Source organism: Lygodium microphyllum, chromosome 1, assembly GCF_053477565.2.
Source record: "Lygodium microphyllum isolate KBCC chromosome 1, Lygodium_microphyllum_v1.1.10, whole genome shotgun sequence".
Classification (NCBI taxonomy): domain Eukaryota; kingdom Viridiplantae; phylum Streptophyta; class Polypodiopsida; order Schizaeales; family Lygodiaceae; genus Lygodium; species Lygodium microphyllum.
The window spans coordinates 169,293,968-169,315,341 of NC_141135.1; positions in this window are offsets into that span (position 1 = coordinate 169,293,968).

The following is a 21,374-nucleotide window of genomic DNA, read 5'->3' on the forward strand; positions in this document are numbered from 1 at the left end:
TAGTGCGATGCCCAAAATGGGGAGGGTAGGTCGACTGTGATTGTCAAGATCCCCAGGGAGGGAAGTACTTTTTCAGATGATCGTCATTGATTAGGAAAGGATCATTAGAGGCATCAATGGTCTGCACCTGAACAGAGCCATTAGGGTTGACAGCAAGTACCTTGTACGGGCCCATTCACCATTGTTGAAGCTTGCCAAGAAACTTGCCAAATCTCAAATTATAGGCTAGGACAAGATCACCTTCTTTGAACTTCTTATGCTTGATGAAACTATCATGATAGGCCTTGCGTCGTGCTTGAGTGGTTCCCATACATTGTAGGGCCATTCTGCTGTTGGTGTTTTGAGTAGGTTCTCAAACAAACCTCATGAGAGTCATTGGAAAGATGGGATGCGGGTGTTCAGACACTTGAAGGAAAATCTGACTATGGTATCACATACAGTTCTAGAACTTCTCTTGTGGGGAATTGCGACTCAGATTGGGTAGGAAACAATGATTCCAGGAAGTCTATTTCTGGTTATTGTTTCTCTTTAGGTTTAGGAATTTTCTCTTGGATTAGTAAGACGTAGCCAACAATGGCATTGTCTTCTACCGAAGCAGAGTACAAGGTAGCTTGTTTTGCTACATGTAAAGTAGTATGGTTGAGAAGGATCCTATGGCATATGGGAGTGCAGGATGAAGAACCAACTGTGATGAGATGTGACAATCAGAGTTGCATCGCCATTGCCAAAAATCCAGTGTTTCATGCACGCACCAAACATATAGAGATCCAGTATCATTATGTGCATGATTTGATCAAGGATGGGATAGTGGAACTAGTCTACTGTCCAACAGAGGAGAATGAAGTAGATATCTTCACCAAAGCACTTACGAAGGATCTGCTTCAAGTTCATCTTCAGAGACTTGGCATTGGGCCAAGGACATAGTTCACCTATGGGTGGATATTGAGGGGGGGTGTTAGATATGCTCAATGCCCGACCCTCATAAGGTGCCACCAGTGATCCATGGTGCTCAAAGTTTTAAGGCCCCCATCATGAGGAGAAGCCATATGTGAGCCCGGACATTCGTTGAGCCCTCACGTGTATGTCAAATGAGGTTTATGTGACCGGATGGCAAAAAAGTGACCGTTGTGGGCCTAATCTTTGGGTTAGACAAAGTAGTTAAGCTGGTAGCAACTCAAGGCATATTGCATCGAGTTGCAAGGTAAGAGAGTTATTAGGGGCCCTAGCCAATGGTAAGGGAATATTTCCTAGAATATTCCCTGGTGCACATGGAAGATCAACAGACACATGTGCATATGGAAGGTCAACAGACACATGGGCACATGGCACATGGAAGGTCAATAGACACATGTGCATATGGAAGGTCAATAAACACATGGGCACATGGTGTTAGAGTTCATAGCCTGTTTTTTAGGCAGCAGCACAGTTGGTCCAGCAGTCGGACCAGCTGCACAGTCAGACTGTGCAGTCGGACTGCCACGTGGCAGTCCGACTGCCTGCAGCCATTTTTATCAGGCTGCGCCCCATTTTTGAGTCCCGTTCTAGGTGATTTTTTCGCCTATTTATTGCTGACGTTTTCAGCAGTCTGGCCATTCTTCTCTGTCGCAGATTACAGACCGGTGCCGTGCAGATTTCTGTCTCTGTTCACAGATTTAAGACAGCAGACAGTGCAGACTGCAGCAGACTTCGAGGTGGACAGCAGGTCGCATCGTCGAGGTGGAGACACGCAGTCCAGCGTACTGCGCCCGTGTATATCTTTGTATTCAGCATTCTTTATACAGCAGATCTTCATTGTACACTGTCTCTTTCTCTCCCTTTTCTCTCTGCGTTCTCTCTCTCTCAGTCCTACGCTTCCGCACCGCTGCACTCTGACATGGTATTAGAGCAGTGTTTGAGGGCTGACTGAGCGCAGAATCAACCTGAAGGGGAGTTTCCATTGCGACACAAATTTGCGTTTTTTGCGTTTAAGGGCAGACAGGAGGGCTGCGCCTTGGAACAAGGCTGAAACGAGTGTGGGCGCACAGGAAAGGAGTACAGGTGGTGGATTTGCTGCTGTTTACTGTTGTTTGACGTGGAGAAAGTTTGAGTTTTCAACCTAAAAGTGCAGGTTTTGCTTTTTCATCGCCTCCGGCGGGTGAAGAAGCTTCGGGACGCGGAAGAGCCTTAGCAGGCTGAGTTTACCCAGTCAGAGGGGGCTGCTTTTGCGTTTGAGAAGGCATTGCAGGTGAAGATGTCTACAGAGATGGACTTGGAATTCCAGGCGATTATGGACCGAAAGGTGCCTGTCCTACCGGCTCTTCCTACAGATCATAAGCTCGACGGCGACAACTACCGCATTTGGCGCGTTATGATGTTGGCCATCCTTGAGTCCTATGATTTGGCGGAGTTGGTACAGGAGGATATTGACCGGCCTTCGGTAAGAGATGAGTCTAAACTCTCTTCCGATGCTTGTGCGGAGTTGGCCAGGGCCCAGTCTCATTGGGACAAACTGAATGCCAGGATTCGATCCTTTCTCTTTCTATCATGCACTACAGCCGTGATCGCTCACATCGAGCACCTGACGGTGGCTCGTGAGATATGGCTGGAGCTTGATCAAATGTACAATCGGATGACCCTGATGAAGAGGGTTTCTTTGGAGGTACAGATGCGGACCTTGTCCGTCAATAAGTCTTCTTCGCTAAGGGAACACATTAACAAGCTAAGGCAGCTATAGATGCAGGTTCAGAATGCGGGGAAGCCGATTTCCTCCGAAGACATGGCGATTACACTTTTGTCCCAGTTGCCGCCACGATTCGGTACATTTTACTCTGCCCTTATTGCTTCGGGGCGAGAGTCTACTCTTCGGTGGGAAGAGTTGGTTCCTATGGTCTTGGACCAAGAGGAACAGTTAAAGGGACAGAATGCTTCCAAGACGGAGGCGTTGACAGGTCAAGCCTCTCAGAAAAAGGGGAAGGACCAAAAGAAGAAGAAGGGGGATAACAAGTCCAAGAAGGACAAGGAGAAGGACAAGGACAAAGACTCCACATGCCATATTTGTGGAAAGACTGGCCATTGGAAGAAGGATTGCCCTGACAAAGACTCGAAGGACACCAAGAAGAAGGAAACCAAGGATTCTGGAGCAGTGGCTGCACCCTCATCAGCTGCATTTCTACATCTAGTTGTCATTGAGGACGCTTCACCGAATGCTTCTGATGCTGCGATGGCGGCTCCCCAATCTCGAGAGTGGATTATTGATAGTGGTGCCTCACGGCACATGACTCCTTCATCAAATGGTGTTGCCCAGCTGCGACCCACGCGTGGGCAGGTTCTCATTGGAGACAGCTCTTCAGTTTCTATTGCAGGTCGGGGTAAGATGCAGCTTATTCCGGATGGACGAGGTGGCACCCATACCTCAGAGGTTTTGCATGTACCAGGATTAGGGTACCATCTCCTTTCAGTTCATAAGATTTGCTCCCTTGGTCTTTTGGTGGAATTTGACAGTTCTACTGTGCGAGTCCTTGATCGTGAATCGAGGAAGATTCTATCATCTGGTTATGAGGAGAACGGCATTTACAAACTGAAGTCTTCCACTGCCCTCTCTACTCTTCTTCTTACCTCACAGTCACAGTCTGAATTATGGCATGCTAGGTTTGGTCACCTGAACTATGACTATCTTCGGAAGGCGTCACGGGGACAGCTTGTTCGAGGGTTGCCGGATATAGTGGTGAGCCAACAGCCATGTGTCTCCTGCATAAGGGGGAAGCAGCATAGGGATGCCATTCCCCACACCGCTTCGCGGCGGTCTACTTCACCGATGGAGTTAGTATCTACGGATCTATGTGGCCCTATGAGGAATGAGTCCCTGCGTGGGAGCTCGTACTTCATGCTGATCGTGGATGACTATAGCAGGATGACATGGGCCTACTTTTTGGCACTAAAATCAGAAGCTTTCTCGCACTTCAAGGATTGGCTTCTCTTTGAGGAGAACCGATCAGGCCGGAAGTTGAAGACCTTGCGATCCGACAAGGGAGGTGAATTTGTGTCTAATGAATTTGCTCGGTTTTGTGCAGATAGAGGAATTCACCAGGAGTTTGCCAATACCAATACTCCTCAAGAAAATGGTATTCTAGAACGGAAGAACCGCAGTGTGATTGAGATGGCGCGCACCATGATGGAGCACCGACAGACCCCTCAGGTTCTGTGGGCCGAGGCTGTGGCTACTGCAGTCCACATCCTTAATCGATCCCCTACTTCGGCCGTGGAAGGGATGACTCCATTTGAGGCGTATTTTGGAACGAAGCCAGATGTTTCTTACTTTCGGGTCTTTGGGTGTGATGCCTATGTTCACATTCCCAAGGCTCACCGTGACAAATTTGAAGCGGCTTCTCGAAAACAGGTATTTGTTGGCTACAGCTCCCAGTCCCAAGGCTACCGACTGTATGATCCCGTCAAGCGGGATGTATATACTAGCCGTGATGTGCGGTTTGTGGAGGTTCCGGCTTCTTCAATGGGTGAGGAGCATCCCGTTCTTGGAGATCCAGGGGAGAGTTTGGCTCCTTCTACAGTTCCATTGGAGCCTGTACCTTTTGATTATGATTCTGTTTCTGACACAGAGTCTACTCTTCCACCGGATCCTTCTGAGGAGTTACCACCGGTGGACACTCCAGAGTCTTCTACTGATGGAGAACGACGCGGGGAGGTTCGGCCTCCTCCTCGCTGGGCCCGTGACACACTCCGTGATTCAGGGATCGAGGGGGTTCCTGAGGAGTGGGGACCGCAGGATGGTCCGCGGCGGTCACGGAGGCACCAGGCGCATTCTTCGGAGCTTGTTTGCTCCAATTATTGTTTGATGTCCCGAGTTATGCAGGATCGAGAGCCCACCTCCATGAAGGAGGCTTTACAGTCCGCCCCATGGAAGAAAGCTATGGAAGCTGAGTTGGAGGCTATTGAGAGGAATGGCACTTGGTCACTTGTGCCACGCCCCTCGAAGAAGAAGGTGATTGGAGTCAAGTGGGTCTTCAAGACCAAATATCTCAGTGATGGTACTTTGGATAAGCACAAGGCTCGCCTTGTTGCTAAGGGTTTTGCCCAGCGCCCAGGGATTGACTGTCATGATACCTTTGCCCCTACAGCTCGTATGGCAACCATTAGAGCTGTTCTTGCTTTGGCTGGCCATAGGAGATGGCCTGTTTATCAGCTAGATGTGAAGTCGGCCTTCCTGAATGGTGATTTGAAGGAGGAGATCTACGTTGAGCAGCCTCCTGGCTTTGGTTCTTCAGATGGGAAAGTCTACAGGTTGAAGAAGGCCCTGTATGGCCTCAAGCAGGCCCCGCGAGCTTGGAACGAGAAGATTGATTCATTCCTCCAGACTCAGTTGGGATATCGGCGGTCCAAGGCCGATCCGCAGCTGTATGTTCACACTTCCGGGGAAGGTTGTGTGCTGTTTGTATTATATGTTGATGATTTGATTGTCACAGGTGATGATGCACAGCAGGTCCAGGAGACAAAGTCAGCTTTACATCGGACGTTCGAGATGACGGATTTGGGGCTACTCCATTTCTTTTTAGGACATGAGATTTATCAGTCTCAGAGGGGGATTTTTCTCTCCCAACAGAGATATGTACAAGAGCTCTTGGTGTCTTTTGAGATGGAAGATTGTCGGGCCCTCTCTACTCCTATGGATCCGAACTGGAAGGCCACTTCCCACTCAGCTTCTCCTTTGGCGGATGCTTCCCGCTATCGACAGTTGATAGGGTCTTTGATTTGGCTTCTCAACACCAGGGTTGATCTATGTTTTGCTGTTGGGCTCTTGGCAGGGTTCATGAGTGAACCTAGGACGGTGCATTGGCAGGCTGCTCAGAGGATACTTCGGTATCTGAGGGGGACGTCTGATTTGGGGATTCATTACCCCGCAGGGACAAATGGGTCAGATCTTGTACTTGCAGGTTGGAGCGACTCGGATTGGGCCGGTGACGTGGACCACAGGCGGTCTACAACAGGTTACTGCTTTACTTTGGGTGCAGGTGTTATTTCATGGAGTAGCAAGAAGCAGCCCACGGTAGCCCTTTCGTCTACTGAGGCGGAGTATCGGGCCGCATCTTCCACCACATGCGAGGTTGTGTGGCTTCGGAGATTGTTGGAGGAGCTTGGGTGCCCCCAGACTCGTCCTACATTGCTGCGATGTGACAATGAGAGTTGCATTACCTTGGCAAGGAATCCTGTTTTTCATGCCCGGACGAAGCACATTGAGATCCAGTACTACTTCATCCGAGAAAAGCTTCTGGATGAGACCATCACTGTGGAGTATTGCAACACGGAGGATAATCTTGCGGATTTGTTTACGAAGGCGCTTCCTCAAGCTCTACTTCGGCAACATTCCAGATCCCTCAGGCTTCTGCCCTGTCCAGGCTCTGAGAGGGGGTGTTAGAGTTCATAGCCTGTTTTTTAGGCAGCAGCACAGCTGGTCCAGCAGTCGAACCAGCTGCACAGTCGGTGCTGCGCAGATCGGACGCAGATAGCTCACGTGGTGAATCCCGGAAGGTCCCCAAGAACAAAGTACTCTACTTTTTAGCACAAAAACCAATGTAAAAGCAAGCACGACATGAGACAAGAGACAAATTGGGTTCAATCTCCCCCATGCCTTGTGTGAGCGCTTCACAAAGCATGTATTTAATGTATATTTCCAATCTTTATGCTCAAAAATAGCCCAATTACAAAAATATGACAAGCTTTTAGCTTTTGAGTTTGCTTTCTACCAAAAATAAGAAAATAAAGCTAATGGACGGTGCCCATAGTGTCTGGCACGCCCAATCTCAATGTCCAAATAGAAATAACATATCCAGGCGCATAAGCGCATACAAAATAATAATAAATAATCGATGTCTCTATAGACATAACAAAATATAGGCGTGGCGCCTATCAAAATATAGTCCAAAGATCGAAAACCCGCTAGACTCCAATGCTTTCCTCCGCACTGCTGCTATCTCTACACATCAACTGAAGCATTCACAATCGTTAGTAAAATAACACAATTAAACCGACAAAAGTGAATACCTAGCAGTCTTGAGCTACATAAATAAATCAACTGGTTAGAAATAAATCCTAACCTTAATTTATTACGAGTGCGCACTCTAAACTCATAAACGTTTATTAATTTAATATGCATTTTACGGAATCACCCGCTATGGAATCACCCATGTACACACTAAATTAATGAAACGCCCGAAAAGGACAGGCGTCCCCATCAACTTCTCGCACAAAGAATCCTCTTTGCGTATGAGCCCCGGTCATCTAAGTTTACGGAATCCACCGTAAAACCTCACGGAATCCACCATGGAATATGTCTCCTGGCATCATACCCCCGGGGTGGGATAGCAATTGACCTCAATTGCTATTAGCTCAATGTGGAGCTAACAGAGTGGGGAAAGCATTTAGGTCTCTAGCGTGCATCCATTGTGCTTCCTCTACAGGATGGTTCTTAAATTTCACTAGATATTTAGAATACCTTCGGCCAGTTCTAGTGGTCATGTAGTCAATGTCTATAATGGCTTCTGGTTCAAGTATTTCAGTCTCTTCTTCTAGTAAAGGTGGGTTTTCATAGACAGGGTGGATAGGTAATTGTCCTCTAAATGGTCTCAATAAACTAATATGAAATGTATTATGAATTTTCCAATGGGATGGCAGTTCTAACTTGAATGCATTGTCATTAATCTTATGAATGATTCTAAATGGTCCGTAGAATCTAGGGGCTAATTTGACAACTGGATGTCTATCTACACTTTGCAGTCTACGCTTTTCTATTCTAAGCCAAACATAATCATCAACTTTGAAATTCATGGCTTGTCTTTTCTTGTTGGCTTGTTTGGTATATGATTGTTGGGCTTTAGCAATCATATCCTTGACCTCATAAAAAATAGTGTTATGCATAACAGCAATATCATCGGCACTTTGTATTCTATTAGACAAAGATGCAACAGGGGTAGATAATCTATATCCATAAATAACTTCAAAAGGTGCTTTCTTTGTAGATGTGTGCGGTGTATTGTTATATGCAAATTGTAATAAATGTAAATGAGTATCCCATGTCTGAGGTTTAGAGATAGTGTATGCACGTAAAAGATCTAGAATGGTGCTATTTGTGGCTTCTGTTTGTCCATTTGTTTCTGGATGAAATGCAGATGAGAAATCAATCTTTGTGCCTAGATTTGCAAACAGTGTAATCCAAAAGTTATTACAAAATCTAGAATCTCTATGTGAAATAATCACTTTCGGCAATCCATGGTTAGTAAAAACAGTTTTCAAAAATAACTGTGCTGCTTGTGATGCTGTTAAAGTTTTCTTACATGCAATGAAATATGCTTGCTTACTAAATCTATCTACAATTGTCCAAATCATGTCATGGTTAGATTTAGTATTTGGTAAGCTAGTAATGAAATCCATAGATATATGTTCCCAAGGTTTAGATGGAATAGATAAAGGCATTAATAGTCCATACTGTTTACCATGATGTCTTTTTATTCTTTGACAAATCAAACATTCAGAAACAAAATTAGATACATCTGCATCCATATGCGGCCAATAAAAATCTTCAGTTAACATGCATAATGTAGAAATGATACCTCTATGACCTTGATATGGGGGACAATGAATTTTATTTAAAACAAAAGATCGGAATGGAATAGTAACACACAGTCTCTTTTCAAAGAACATGAATCCATCATTATATGACAATGAATCAACAGGAATGAAATTATTTTGAACTAATTTTTGCCAATCAGAATGAAAAGTAATATCTTGGTGATATGTGTCTTTCATAGCAATCAAAGAATCAAAAGATATGATAGAAATGTTATGAATTGCAGGTCTTCTACTTAATGCATCGGCAACTACATTTTCTTTTCCAGGTTGGTATTGAATGATAGGATGGAAACTTTGAATGAATGAAGCCCATTTGATATGACGGTCAGAAATTTGGGGTTGGCTAAGTAGATGTCTAATGCTTTGCTGATCGGTCTTTATCATGAATTCTGAACCCATTAAATAATGCTTCCATTGTTTTAATGCTTGTACAACTGCTAATAATTCTTTGTCATAAGTGGAATATTTGAGCTCAGAGGGTTTCAGCTTAGAACTAGAATATGCTATTGGATGGTTGTCTTGCATTAGCACGGCTCCTATTCCTGATCCGCTAGCATCGGTCACAACTAAAAAGAATGGTCTGTTAAAGTCAGGCAATTGTAGAACAGGGGAATTGGTTAATGCACGTTTGAGTAAGTCAAAGGATTTCTGCTGGTTTTCAGTCCATTGATAAACAATGCCTTTCTTAAGAAGTTTGGTCAATGGTAAAGCAAGTAATGAGAAATTACGTACAAACTTCCTATAGAAACTAGCAAGACCAAGGAATGAGCGTAATTCATGTACATTTTTAGGAATAGGCCAATGCAATATTGCATCAATTTTCTTAGGATCAACTTTTATTCCTTCTTTTGATACAATATGACCTAGATATTCTATTTCTGTCTTAAAGAATTCACTCTTGTCAGGATTTGCAAACAACTGATTTTCTTTCAGTAATTGAAAAACTAATGATAAATGCTCATAATGCTCTTTTTCACTTTGACTGAACACTAAAATATCATCAAAGAAAACAATCACACAATATTGATATTTTAGAAAAATACGGTTCATCATTCTACTGAAAGTGGCAGGTGCATTACTTAATCCAAATGGCATAACTAAGAATTCGTAATGGCCAAACTGTGTCTTGAATGCAGTCTTAAATATGTCGGATCTATCTAGCCTCACCTGATGATATCCAGATTTAAGGTCAATTTTACTAAATATAGAAGATCCTTGCAGTTTGTCCATAAGGTCATCAACTCTAGGTATAGGATACCTATTCTTTACAGTGATCTTGTTTAATGCTCGGTAGTCAATACACATCCGATAAGTATTATTCTTTTTCTTGACTAAGAGCATAGGTGCACCGAATGGGAAACTGCTAGGTCGAATTAAGCCTCTATTTAGTAATTCTTCTACTTGACTCTGGATTTCTTTTTGCTCTATTTGATTGTGCCTATATGGGGCTTTGCAAGGTGGTTGTGTGCCAGGTATTAGGTCAATCTTATGGTCTTCTGGACGTGATGGTGGTAAACCTGGTGGTAAGTCTTCTGCAAAACAATCCTTAAAATATGCAAGAAATTCCTTATGCCTAGGGTGCATATGAGTTTCTTTTGCGTGTAATTCATTCACCCAAATGAGATATGATTTAGTATTCTTGCGTAGTGCACGTTTTGCTTGAGTATGCGAAAGCAGTGGAAACATATGAGATGCATGCATACCAAATAATGTAATAGATTTTCCTTGAAAATTAATATTCATTGTGTGTGTGGAATAATCTATATTGGGATTACGTTGGTGTCTCCATGGCATTCCTAGAATAATGTCGCTAGACTGTAATGGGACAACTAAGAAATTTCTTCTTTCAATATATGGACCAATTTGAATTTTTAAATTTTGAACTTCTTGTGTGCCATTGTACCTAGTGCCTAAAAATGCAGCTTTTAAGCGATAGTGTGTAGGTACTGTATGCAATTTCAATTCCTTTACCAATTTTGCTGAAATAAAGTCATGGGTACTACCGTCATCATGTAATATAATTCTTTCTTTTCCATGCACCATACATTTCATAGTCAACAATGAATGTAAAGTAGGCATACCTGGTAAAGTGTCGGAAGTAGTAGTAGGATCATCTTCTTCTTCAGTGAAATCCGGCATATCCTCATGCTCGTCTTCGTCCATAGCTCCAAGGTAGTTGATATGTGCTGATGGCTTCTTTGAATGACAATTTGCTGCGAGATGCCCTGGCTGGTGACACTTGTAGCATACGATAGGCTTGGCTTTGGTCACATTATTTGCAATGGCTGGGAGTCTGGGTATATTTGGATTTGCTTGTGGAATAGGCTTAGGATTTGGATTGACAGTGGATGGTAATGCAGGTGGTTTAGGCCAATTCTTGCGGAAAGATGGTGATGAAAAACGACCTGGATTAAACCTTCTAAAATTGGAATTGAATTGTTTAGATCCATAATTACCGTTTGCTTGGAATGGCTGTGGTCGTCGATCTCTTCCACGTAACTTATCTTCAGTGTCGTGAGCTAAGGAGATGGTGTCTTCAAGGGTAGCAGGCTTGAACATATTCACCTCAGCGTAGTAATGTCCAAGAAGTCCAGACATGTACTTCCGCTTATGTGTCGTCTCTGGTACGTCTTCAAGCATGCGTAGCTGTAGGAGTGCATTCCAAAAACGCTCTGTATACTGTGGAATAGGCTCACGATCGCGTTGTTGAAGTAAATCCCATTGCTTGATAGCCTTCTCATGAAATTGCGGTGGAAGGAAATTTTGCATGAACTTCTTCTTAAAATCTTCCCATGTAGCAGGACATTCTATACTCTTGCGGACGACAGTCCACCAAAGTGATGCTCTATCTATCAGATGATTAGTAACACACTTGATTTTATCTTTCTCAGGATAAGTTTCCTCATGGAAATAGTCATCAAACTGGCTAATGAATGATAAAACAATCTTTCCTTCTCTTATGCCATTGAAAGTGCGAAACTTGAAACTTCGTTTACTTATCTTAGATTCCTTGCGAATGGTTTGTGCTTCAAGAGTGGCGTCGATGGTACGGCGAATCAAATCTTCAGCTTGAGGTTCTTCTTTATCAGTGGACGCTCCTTGTAGCTTTGTCAATTGCGCTTGCAAGGCTTGCCTAGCTCTTCGCTCTTCTTCCAATTGCAACATGATAAGATCCAGCTTTTGTTCCATGGTAGGCTCGGGTAGATCGTCTTCAGTCATAGGATCATCCATATGTGGGGTAGTCATCCTGTAAAACTCAACAAACCTTTCTCACTGAAAATCAGTTAGCGGGATGAGCGTAGCTCAAATTTGGGGTTACAAGGCTATGTATTTTTGGGTATTTTCTTCTTCAATTTTCAGAAATTCTGAAATATTTCTGTCTCCGTTTGCTGAAAGTACTTCAACGAACTTGCAGATAGGTAAAACAGCTTGCTGCGAACAACTTTCCAGTTCAGAGTTTTTGCAAACGAACAAGTCTTCTATGAGTTTTAAGCACTAGTCTGTTCTGATTTAGTCTGACTTGCAGAGTTGCAGACTTAGCAGACTTGCAGGGTTGTTGACTTGCTGAACTTAGCCGACTTACAGAACTTGCAGGACTTGATTCCAAGTGACTTACTGAACTTGTCTTCTGGAGTGCGAGACCCGGAGTTTGCAGACTTGTTTGCCTTCATTGACTTGCAGAGTATGGAGGGACTTAAGCTTAATGAATTAAGCTTAAGCTTAATAAGCTTAAACAGGCCGCCGTTTTTTCGTGAAGGGGGGGGGTCCGTTTTTTCCGCGCGTGATTTTCGGGGCCCTCCTCTTGCCAGTCGACTGATGATTATGAAGCTTTATAAGCTTCTCAAGCTTAAGATTAAGCTTTAAAGTATTAATAAGCTTGATTAGGAAAGATCTTATCTCTGTTTGCAACAACTTGATGAAGAGAATTGATGAGTGGTCCTCCGCCGTCAGAGATTGGTCCTTCGCGATCTGACAGTGGAAACAGGGGTTCTTGATCGCCAGAAGTCTGCCTGTATCGACGGTTCGCGACGAGATTGACTGTAGAGGCCGTTTGTTCCTGGAGCTCCGCCTTCGCTCGAGATTGGTAGCGATTGGAAGCCCTTGATCTCTGCTCCGCTCTGATACCACTGGTGCGCAGATCGGACGCAGATAGCTCACGTGGTGAATCCCGGAAGGTCCCCAAGAACAAAGTACTCTACTTTTTAGCACAAAAACCAATGTAAAAGCAAGCACGACATGAGACAAGAGACAAATTGGGTTCAATCTCCCCCATGCCTTGTGTGAGCGCTTCACAAAGCATGTATTTAATGTATATTTCCAATCTTTATGCTCAAAAATAGCCCAATTACAAAAATATGACAAGCTTTTAGCTTTTGAGTTTGCTTTCTACCAAAAATAAGAAAATAAAGCTAATGGACGGTGCCCATAGTGTCTGGCACGCCCAATCTCAATGTCCAAATAGAAATAACATATCCAGGCACATAAGCGCATACAAAATAATAATAAATAATCGATGTCTCTATAGACATAACAAAATATAGGCGTGGCGCTTATCAAAATATAGTCCAAAGATCGAAAACCCGCTAGACTCCAATGCTTTCCTCCGCACTGCTGCTATCTCTACACATCAACTGAAGCATTCACAATCGTTAGTAAAATAACACAATTAAACCGACAAAAGTGAATACCTAGCAGTCTTCAGCTACATAAATAAATCAACTGGTTAGAAATAAATCCTAACCTTAATTTATTACGAGTGCGCACTCTAAACTTATAAACGTTTATTAATTTAATATGCATTTTGCGGAATCACCCGCTATGGAATCACCCATGTACACACTAAATTAATGAAACGCCCGAAAAGGACAGGCGTCCCCATCAACTTCTCGCACAAAGAATCCTCTTTGCGTATGAGCCCCGGTCATCTAAGTTTACGGAATCCACCGTAAAACCTCACGGAATCCACCGTGGAATATGCCTCCTGGCATCATACCCCCGGGGTGGGATAGCAATTGACCTCAATTGCTATTAGCTCAATGTGGAGCTAACAGAGTGGGGAAAGCATTTAGGTCTCTAGCGTGCATCCATTGTGCTTCCTCTACAGGATGGTTCTTAAATTTCACTAGATATTTAGAATACCTTCGGCCAGTTCTAGTGGTCATGTAGTCAATGTCTATAATGGCTTCTGGTTCAAGTATTTCAGTCTCTTCTTCTAGTAAAGGTGGGTTTTCATAGACAGGGTGGATAGGTAATTGTCCTCTAAATGGTCTCAATAAACTAATATGAAATGTATTATGAATTTTCCAATGGGATGGCAGTTCTAACTTGAATGCATTGTCATTAATCTTATGAATGATTCTAAATGGTCCGTAGAATCTAGGGGCTAATTTGACAACTGGATGTCTATCTACACTTTGCAGTCTACGCTTTTCTATTCTAAGCCAAACATAATCATCAACTTTGAAATTCATGGCTTGTCTTTTCTTGTTGGCTTGTTTGGTATATGATTGTTGGGCTTTAGCAATCATATCCTTGACCTCATAAAAAATAGTGTTATGCATAACAGCAATATCATCGGCACTTTGTATTCTATTAGACAAAGATGCAACAGGGATAGATAATCTATATCCATAAATAACTTCAAAAGGTGCTTTCTTTGTAGATGTGTGCGGTGTATTGTTATATGCAAATTGTAATAAATGTAAATGAGTATCCCATGTCTGAGGTTTAGAGATAGTGTATGCACGTAAAAGATCTAGAATGGTGCTATTTGTGGCTTCTGTTTGTCCATTTGTTTCTGGATGAAATGCAGATGAGAAATCAATCTTTGTGCCTAGATTTGCAAACAGTGTAATCCAAAAGTTATTATAAAATCTAGAATCTCTATCTGAAATAATCACTTTCGGCAATCCATGGTTAGTAAAAACAGTTTTCAAAAATAACTGTGCTGCTTGTGATGCTGTTAAAGTTTTCTTACATGCAATGAAATATGCTTGCTTACTAAATCTATCTACAATTGTCCAAATCATGTCATGGTTAGATTTAGTATTTGGTAAGCTAGTAATGAAATCCATAGATATATGTTCCCAAGGTTTAGATGGAATAGATAAAGGCATTAATAGTCCATACTGTTTACCATGATGTCTTTTTATTCTTTGACAAATCAAACATTCAGAAACAAAATTAGATACATCTGCATCCATATGCGGCCAATAAAAATCTTCAGTTAACATGCGTAATGTAGAAATGATACCTCTATGACCTTGATATGGGGGACAATGAATTTCATTTAAAACAAAAGATCGGAATGGAATAGTAACACACAGTCTCTTTTCAAAGAACATGAATCCATCATTATATGACAATGAATCAACAGGAATGAAATTATTTTGAACTAATTTTTGCCAATCAGAATGAAAAGTAATATCTTGGTGATATGTGTCTTTCATAGCAATCAAAGAATCAAAAGATATGATAGAAATGTTATGAATTGCAGGTCTTCTACTTAATGCATCGGCAACTACATTTTCTTTTCCAGGTTGGTATTGAATGATAGGATGGAAACTTTGAATGAATGAAGCCCATTTGATATGACGGTCAGAAATTTGGGGTTGGCTAAGTAGATGTCTAATGCTTTGCTGATCGGTCTTTATCATGAATTCTGAACCCATTAAATAATGCTTCCATTGTTTTAATGCTTGTACAACTGCTAATAATTCTTTGTCATAAGTGGAATATTTGAGCTCAGAGGGTTTCAGCTTAGAACTAGAATATGCTATTGGATGGTTGTCTTGCATTAGCACGGCTCCTATTCCTGATCCGCTAGCATCGGTCACAACTAAAAAGAATGGTCTGTTAAAGTCAGGCAATTGTAGAACAGGGGAATTGGTTAATGCACGTTTGAGTAAGTCAAAGGATTTCTGCTGGTTTTCAGTCCATTGATAAACAATGCCTTTCTTAAGAAGTTTGGTCAATGGTAAAGCAAGTAATGAGAAATTACGTACAAACTTCCTATAGAAACTAGCAAGACCAAGGAATGAGCGTAATTCATGTACATTTTTAGGAATAGGCCAATGCAATATTGCATCAATTTTCTTAGGATCAACTTTTATTCCTTCTTTTGATACAATATGACCTAGATATTCTATTTCTGTCTTAAAGAATTCACTCTTGTCAGGATTTGCAAACAACTGATTTTCTTTCAGTAATTGAAAAACTAATGATAAATGCTCATAATGCTCTTTTTCACTTTGACTGAACACTAAAATATCATCAAAGAAAACAATCACACAATATTGATATTTTAGAAAAATACGGTTCATCATTCTACTGAAAGTGGCAGGTGCATTAGTTAATCCAAATGGCATAACTAAGAATTCGTAATGGCCAAACTGTGTCCTGAATGCAGTCTTAAATATGTCGGATCTATCTAGCCTCACCTGATGATATCCAGATTTAAGGTCAATTTTACTAAATATAGAAGATCCTTGCAGTTTGTCCATAAGGTCATCAACTCTAGGTATAGGATACCTATTCTTTACAGTGATCTTGTTTAATGCTCGGTAGTCAATACACATCCGATAAGTATTATTCTTTTTCTTGACTAAGAGCATAGGTGCACCGAATGGGAAACTGCTAGGTCGAATTAAGCCTCTATTTAGTAATTCTTCTACTTGACTCTGGATTTCTTTTTGCTCTATTTGATTGTGCCTATATGGGGCTTTGCAAGGTGGTTGTGTGCCAGGTATTAGGTCAATCTTATGGTCTTCTGGACGTGATGGTGGTAAACCTGGTGGTAAGTCTTCTGCAAAACAATCCTTAAAATATGCAAGAAATTCCTTATGCCTAGGGTGCATATGAGTTTCTTTTGCGTGTAATTCATTCACCCAAATGAGATATGATTTAGTATTCTTGCGTAGTGCACGTTTTGCTTGAGTATGCGAAAGCAGTGGAAACATATGAGATGCATGCATACCAAATAATGTAATAGATTTTCCTTGAAAATTAATATTCATTGTGTGTGTGGAATAATCTATATTGGGATTACGTTGGTGTCTCCATGGCATTCCTAGAATAATGTCGCTAGACTGTAATGGGACAACTAAGAAATTTCTTCTTTCAATATATGGACCAATTTGAATTTTTAAATTTTGAACTTCTTGTGTGCCATTGTACCTAGTGCCTAAAAATGCAGCTTTTAAGCGATAGTGCGTAGGTACTGTATGCAATTTCAATTCCTTTACCAATTTTGCTGAAATAAAGTCATGGGTACTACCGTCATCATGTAATATAATTCTTTCTTTTCCATGCACCATACATTTCATAGTCAACAATGAATGTAAAGTAGGCATACCTGGTAAAGTGTCGGAAGTAGTAGTAGGATCATCTTCTTCTTCAGTGAAATCCGGCATATCCTCATGCTCGTCTTCGTCCATAGCTCCAAGGTAGTTGATATGTGCTGATGGCTTCTTTGAATGACAATTTGCTGCGAGATGCCCTGGCTGGTGACACTTGTAGCATACGATAGGCTTGGCTTTGGTCACATTATTTGCAATGGCTGGGAGTCTGGGTATATTTGGATTTGCTTGTGGAATAGGCTTAGGATTTGGATTGACAGTGGATGGTAATGCAGGTGGTTTAGGCCAATTCTTGCGGAAAGATGGTGATGAAAAACGACCTGGATTAAACCTTCTAAAATTGGAATTGAATTGTTTAGATCCATAATTACCGTTTGCTTGGAATGGCTGTGGTCGTCGATCTCTTCCACGTAACTTATCTTCAGTGTCGTGAGCTAAGGAGATGGTGTCTTCAAGGGTAGCAGGCTTGAACATATTCACCTCAGCGTAGTAATGTCCAAGAAGTCCAGACATGTACTTCCGCTTATGTGTCGTCTCTGGTACGTCTTCAAGCATGCGTAGCTGTAGGAGTGCATTCCAAAAACGCTCTGTATACTGTGGAATAGGCTCACGATCGCGTTGTTGAAGTAAATCCCATTGCTTGATAGCCTTCTCATGAAATTGCGGTGGAAGGAAATTTTGCATGAACTTCTTCTTAAAATCTTCCCATGTAGCAGGACATTCTATACTCTTGCGGACGACAGTCCACCAAAGTGATGCTCTATCTATCAGATGATTAGTAACACACTTGATTTTATCTTTCTCAGGATAAGTTTCCTCATGGAAATAGTCATCAAACTGGCTAATGAATGATAAAACAATCTTTCCTTCTCTTATGCCATTGAAAGTGCGAAACTTGAAACTTCGTTTACTTATCTTAGATTCCTTGCGAATGGTTTGTGCTTCAAGAGTGGCGTCGATGGTACGGCGAATCAAATCTTCAGCTTGAGGTTCTTCTTTATCAGTGGACGCTCCTTGTAGCTTTGTCAATTGCGCTTGCAAGGCTTGCCTAGCTCTTCGCTCTTCTTCCAATTGCAACATGAGAAGATCCAGCTTTTGTTCCATGGTAGGCTCGGGTAGATCGTCTTCAGTCATAGGATCATCCATATGTGGGGTAGTCATCCTGTAAAACTCAACAAACCTTTCTCACTGAAAATCAGTTAGCGGGATGAGCGTAGCTCAAATTTGGGGTTACAAGGCTATGTATTTTTGGGTATTTTCTTCTTCAATTTTCAGAAATTCTGAAATATTTCTGTCTCCGTTTGCTGAAAGTACTTCAACGAACTTGCAGATAGGTAAAACAGCTTGCTGCGAACAACTTTCCAGTTCAGAGTTTTTGCAAACGAACAAGTCTTCTATGAGTTTTAAGCACTAGTCTGTTCTGATTTAGTCTGACTTGCAGAGTTGCAGACTTAGCAGACTTGCAGGGTTGTTGACTTGCTGAACTTAGCCGACTTACAGAACTTGCAGGACTTGATTCCAAGTGACTTACTGAACTTGTCTTCTGGAGTGCGAGACCCGGAGTTTGCAGACTTGTTTGCCTTCATTGACTTGCAGAGTATGGAGGGACTTAAGCTTAATGAATTAAGCTTAAGCTTAATAAGCTTAAACAGGCCGCCGTTTTTTCGTGAAGGGGGGGGGTCCGTTTTTTCCGCGCGTGATTTTCGGGGCCCTCCTCTTGCCAGTCGACTGATGATTATGAAGCTTTATAAGCTTCTCAAGCTTAAGATTAAGCTTTAAAGTATTAATAAGCTTGATTAGGAAAGATCTTATCTCTGTTTGCAACAACTTGATGAAGAGAATTGATGAGTGGTCCTCCGCCGTCAGAGATTGGTCCTTCGCGATCTGACAGTGGAAACAGGGGTTCTTGATCGCTAGAAGTTTGCCTGTATCGACGGTTCGCGACGAGATTGACTGTAGAGGCCGTTTGTTCCTGGAGCTCCGCCTTCGCTCGAGATTGGTAGCGATTGGAAGCCCTTGATCTCTGCTCCGCTCTGATACCACTGGTGCGCAGATCGGACGCAGATAGCTCACGTGGTGAATCCCGGAAGGTCCCCAAGAACAAAGTACTCTACTTTTTAGCACAAAAACCAATGTAAAAGCAAGCACGACATGAGACAAGAGACAAATTGGGTTCAATCTCCCCCATGCCTTGTGTGAGCGCTTCACAAAGCATGTATTTAATGTATATTTCCAATCTTTATGCTCAAAAATAGCCCAATTACAAAAATATGACAAGCTTTTAGCTTTTGAGTTTGCTTTCTACCAAAAATAAGAAAATAAAGCTAATGGACGGTGCCCATAGTGTCTGGCACGCCCAATCTCAATGTCCAAATAGAAATAACATATCCAGGCACATAAGCGCATACAAAATAATAATAAATAATCGATGTCTCTATAGACATAACAAAATATAGGCGTGGCGCTTATCAAAATATAGTCCAAAGATCGAAAACCCGCTAGACTCCAATGCTTTCCTCCGCACTGCTGCTATCTCTACACATCAACTGAAGCATTCACAATCGTTAGTAAAATAACACAATTAAACCGACAAAAGTGAATACCTAGCAGTCTTCAGCTACATAAATAAATCAACTGGTTAGAAATAAATCCTAACCTTAATTTATTACGAGTGCGCACTCTAAACTTATAAACGTTTATTAATTTAATATGCATTTTGCGGAATCACCCGCTATGGAATCACCCATGTACACACTAAATTAATGAAACGCCCGAAAAGGACAGGCGTCCCCATCAACTTCTCGCACAAAGAATCCTCTTTGCGTATGAGCCCCGGTCATCTAAGTTTACGGAATCCACCGTAAAACCTCACGGAATCCACCGTGGAATATGCCTCCTGGCATCATACCCCCGGGGTGGGATAGCAATTGACCTCAATTGCTATTAGCTCAATGTGGAGCTAACAGAGTGGGGAAAGCATTTAGGTCTCTAGCGTGCATCCATTGTGCTTCCTCTACAGGATGGTTCTTAAATTTCACTAGATATTTAGAATACCTTCGGCCAGTTCTAGTGGTCATGTAGTCAATGTCTATAATGGCTTCTGGTTCAAGTATTTCAGTCTCTTCTTCTAGTAAAGGTGGGTTTTCATAGACAGGGTGGATAGGTAATTGTCCTCTAAATGGTCTCAATAAACTAATATGAAATGTATTATGAATTTTCCAATGGGATGGCAGTTCTAACTTGAATGCATTGTCATTAATCTTATGAATGATTCTAAATGGTCCGTAGAATCTAGGGGCTAATTTGACAACTGGATGTCTATCTACACTTTGCAGTCTACGCTTTTCTATTCTAAGCCAAACATAATCATCAACTTTGAAATTCATGGCTTGTCTTTTCTTGTTGGCTTGTTTGGTATATGATTGTTGGGCTTTAGCAATCATATCCTTGACCTCATAAAAAATAGTGTTATGCATAACAGCAATATCATCGGCACTTTGTATTCTATTAGACAAAGATGCAACAGGGATAGATAATCTATATCCATAAATAACTTCAAAAGGTGCTTTCTTTGTAGATGTGTGCGGTGTATTGTTATATGCAAATTGTAATAAATGTAAATGAGTATCCCATGTCTGAGGTTTAGAGATAGTGTATGCACGTAAAAGATCTAGAATGGTGCTATTTGTGGCTTCTGTTTGTCCATTTGTTTCTGGATGAAATGCAGATGAGAAATCAATCTTTGTGCCTAGATTTGCAAACAGTGTAATCCAAAAGTTATTATAAAATCTAGAATCTCTATCTGAAATAATCACTTTCGGCAATCCATAGTTAGTAAAAACAGTTTTCAAAAATAACTGTGCTGCTTGTGATGCTGTTAAAGTTTTCTTACATGCAATGAAATATGCTTGCTTACTAAATCTATCTACAATTGTCCAAATCATGTCATGGTTAGATTTAGTATTTGGTAAGCTAGTAATGAAATCCATAGATATATGTTCCCAAGGTTTAGATGGAATAGATAAAGGCATTAATAGTCCATACTGTTTACCATGATGTCTTTTTATTCTTTGACAAATCAAACATTCAGAAACAAAATTAGATACATCTGCATCCATATGCGGCCAATAAAAATCTTCAGTTAACATGCGTAATGTAGAAATGATACCTCTATGACCTTGATATGGGGGACAATGAATTTCATTTAAAACAAAAGATCGGAATGGAATAGTAACACACAGTCTCTTTTCAAAGAACATGAATCCATCATTATATGACAATGAATCAACAGGAATGAAATTATTTTGAACTAATTTTTGCCAATCAGAATGAAAAGTAATATCTTGGTGATATGTGTCTTTCATAGCAATCAAAGAATCAAAAGATATGATAGAAATGTTA